The 4,033-nt window shown below is 46.9% G+C and overlaps 1 protein-coding gene across 1 annotated transcript in view; it reads left to right on the top strand.

The window, feature by feature from the left end:
• Positions 1-4,033, top strand: part of RUNX1 (runt related transcription factor 1) — a 160,320-nt gene that overhangs the window by 83,974 nt on the left and 72,313 nt on the right.

Below are 4,033 nucleotides of genomic sequence, written 5' to 3'. Positions count from 1 at the left end.
CCGGGGAGCAGATGCCGGAGATGGATGCGGGTGGCACGAACGGAAGGAGCCCCGGGATCCCCCAGAAGTTGCCCAGGGCGGTGGCCGGTCCCTCTGTCCCCGCTGCCACCCACGGGGGACACCCGCCCGCAGCCCCGGCCCCGCTCGGGACGTGCCGGGTTTCCCCCTGCCAGGGACTCTCGGAGGGAGAAAACACCACAAAACAACGCAGCGACAATCCCAAATCCGCACAGTTCCTCTTTTACTGGCTGGTTTTAATAACAGCAAAAGTCGCGGCCTAACCCGGGCAGGCCGCTTGGAGTTCTCCCCCCATTTCCAGAGTCCCTTGCTAAACTCAAGTAAAATCCGGCAAAAGAGGGGGAGAAGGGAACGGGAGAGCACATCCCGGCCCCCTCCTGTCCCGGGCCACCGGGACCACGCCGAGCGGTGCGGGGGATGCTCCTGGCTCTTTCCTCCCTTCCCGTTACTCGGCTCCCAGGGAAATTATCCTCCCTTGGAGTAAAATCATCCTCCCCTTGCTGTCGCTCTTTCTTCTGACTCGGGACTGTCGCTACCTCCCTGAGCTCGCTGCTTTTCTCGCTGCTGCTGTAGATTGGCTCCCGAGCAAGGGGAGGAAAAGGCAATTATTGTCTTTATCCTTTTATCCGAGCCGGGAGCCGCACAGACACGCAGCTCCTGCGAGCCCCGGGCTTTGATTTAGGATCGGGATTTGTCAAGCCCGGGCTTTCTTTTGCGGTCACCGCTAAACCCCGGCTGCCTCGGCACAACTTTTTTTGTGTTGAAGGCTACCAGGCTCGAGTCTTTCCTCTCTTTTGGGGAGAGGAGAAACGAGGGAGAAAGGAATCAGCTCAGCTTTGGGAAATGCTGCTGACGAGGCGGCTTTAGGGAAAAGTTTTATTATGTCTGGTCTTGTTGTAGGCAGATAAGAGCCGGGGCAAAGGGAAGAGCTGATCACGGGGTCACTTCCTAAATTCCCACATTTGGATTAATTATTACACTCTGACCCACGCACCAGGCGGCTGCTGTTAATTACCCGGGAAGTTTTCCTCCTGGAAGGCAGAAGTCCGGGAGTGAAAGCCGCTCCGCCCCGCCGGGAAGGGAGATAAGAGGAATCCCGGTTTTTCCTGGGGGATCCCAGTCCCGGGCACCTCCCGGCGTGGCGGAGGAAGGACATGAGAGTTGGCTCTTCCCTCTCCTGCCCGATCACGCTCCCGCTCTCCCCCCTGGCAGCTGGGAATGCCCTGATGGTGTGGGAATTGCCCCTGGAAAAAATTCCAGGGGGTTTCAGAGATGCCCGCAGCCGCTTTCCCTCCTCTATCCCTGCCCGCAGCCGCAGTGTTCACCCCGCTGCTGGCGCAGCTTCTCCAGGAGTTTGGAATACTGGGATAATTTAACCTGGAAATAGCCAGGAGGGGGGAAAAAAAAAAATCCAATCGACCCTAAAAGCAGGAAAAGGTTTCGTTAGGAGAGCCTGGAAGGGTGGGCTGGGAGGCACCTGCTGGCCAGGGTACCCGGTGTTCCTCGCCTTCATCCCTAAATTCTCTCTCTATGGATGGCTGGGAAATAAATCCTGCAATAATTTGCCACGTCTCAGTGGTTTTCTACTAAATGCTAAATATTTGCAAAGGTATTTTTAAAAATCGGGATTTTTTTCCAGACCGTTTGGCCCAGGGAAAAACAAAATAATTCAGTTCAGATCATTCCTGTGCTGCCAAAATTTTATTTGCATCCGACAAAAAGCGCTGAGTTTTATCAAGTGTTTGTTATTTGTATTCATTGTGTGAATAAAAGAGACAGATGATTTTCACATTTAGAAAAATCCACTCATGAGGGTTGATCTGTAGGATTGGGCTGTTATTTCAAACCAAAATGATCCATTTCCACCGGTTTTTCCTAGATTTAAGAATGATTCTAAGAAACTTAGGAAACAATACACAACAACCAATAGGGTGCCATATAAATTCCTTGTCTAAGTGCTGTTAAGAATCCAAATCTTAATTTAAGAGGCCAATTTGGATTAATTTAAGAAGTAAATTTAGATACTCCACACCGCTGCAACCCTGGTTCTCTTCTTACTCCTCAGGAGATACAAATTTTTAGAGCTAAAAACTCCACCGAAGTCCTTGATAACTCCAGTAACAAGTCCCAGCTTATCTGTTTAGTCCTTTTTCTAATGTCAATATTTGTATTTCTGTTTCTGTTGTCTGTGACTTTCAAGTCCAGTTTCTTTCCTGGGCTGGGTCAGTTTTTGACTCGTTTCTAAGATTTTCTTCACGTTTTTTATCGCCGAGGTTGCCTCTGGTGGGATTTGAAAGCTTTAAAATAGTTCTGTCAGAGACAACTGGCCCTGGATCCACGAAAAACTTGGGGAAAGCTTTAAATCCTGGCACAAATTCCCTTAAATTAAATATTTGCAAGGCAGGGTAATGCTCTGATTTTCCCTTTTCCCTCTTTTTTCCCCCCTATTAGATGTGGAGGCATTAAGATTTTGCAGGAGTTTTTAAGAACTGGCTTCAGAGTTGCTGATTTTGTGAAGATTTCCAAGCTTCAGCATTTCCAGCAGGGCCTCGTGTCTGCCAAAATCAGGGAAATCTGAAAAGCTGAGCAGAGAGCAGGCCCAAAACCCAAATTACAGCATAGAGAGAAGAACAAAAACCCCAAATTCAGGGCCGGGGAGGAACGGGGAAAGAGGAAGTTGAAATAGAGATGTAAAGAGGGAATTTTGACCCAGAGATTTGAGCTTTGCATGTGGAAGTGAAAATCAGGGTTAGGGGTGAGCAAAGGGAGAGCACAGAAGTGAAAAGCTCAGCCTCCCGTGGAGGAAAAGCTGGGAAATACCTGAAACTGAGGAATTCTCTCCTATTTTGGGAGGTGGCTGCAGCTGGGGAATAAAACTCAGGGATGGATCAAGTAAAGGAGCTGCTGATCCCGATTTTAAAGAACAAACAGGTCAGAAAAGAGAAATAAAATCAGGTTGTGACAAACTTCAGCCAATTGTAGCAGCCTGGACTGAAGTCAGAAAACGTTAAGAGGAAGGAAAAATCTCGAGCTGCAACGCGGGGGACGCAATGAGGGCTGGTTCCTCTTCCAGAGGGCAAAAGAGGAATTAAAAAGAAGCTGGATTTTTATCTCTGGGTTTGTTTTTTGGGGGTTTTGGGGGTTTTTTTGGCAGCAGTGCTGGGCTCGCTGCTGTGGAATTGGGGAAACAGCAATGGGCTCTAAAGAAAATTGGACAAAATAATTTGAACTCTGATTTTTGCCAGAGGACATGGAGAGACATCCCAGATATCCACGGAATTCCAGCAGGTTGAATTTGTTTGGGGAATTCAGGAAGATACAATAAAAATTAAATTTTTCATCATTGAAGCAGTGTGAATAGTGGGAAGAAATCAGAATATTTAAGTTCAGTAATCTTGATATCTCTCATCAAAAACCCAGTGAATCCCGTGTTCCCAAGTGCTTGATGGATGCTGGCACTGAGGAGCACAAATATTTTGGGAAAATTTGGCAGATTTCTGTAGTTCAGGTCATGATTTCCATCCATCCACTCGAGGGTGAGGTCTGAAAAGTATTTGCTTTATGCTTCTAAAGGAAAAAAAAAGGAATTGTTCAGTAAATTGGGATTAAACTGATTGAGGCCTAATTCTGGATTTCTGCTTGGGCAGCTCTGTTAAGAGCTCCTGCTATAAATCAAACCATGGAGCGCTGTTACTTGAATTTATTTACTGGCAATTACAGCGATTTTGGGAAGCTCATTTCATGTCTTTTTCATCTCAGAGCGTTTTTTATTTCACATAGAGCTGGGTGTTTCGGAGGTGCATCAATGGAGAGAAATGTCTGTCCAACCATCAGGAAAAATTTGGTTTAAAGTGGCAGAAATCCACCATGAGGAGTAAAGAAGATGCATTTTAGATAATATAAGTGATGGTGATATAATGGTATTTTAAAAATTCACTATCTTACATCCTTTGGTTCTCCAGGGAATGGGAGAAGAATTTTTGTCCTGATTGGAAAACATTTTAGTGCAGCAACA

This window comes from Corvus brachyrhynchos, unplaced genomic scaffold (genome assembly GCF_000691975.1).
Source record: "Corvus brachyrhynchos isolate BGI_N302 unplaced genomic scaffold, ASM69197v1 scaffold434, whole genome shotgun sequence".
Classification (NCBI taxonomy): Eukaryota; Metazoa; Chordata; class Aves; order Passeriformes; family Corvidae; genus Corvus; species Corvus brachyrhynchos.
Note: the sequence above shows the minus strand (reverse complement) of the source record. Positions and strands in the feature narration are given on the sequence as shown.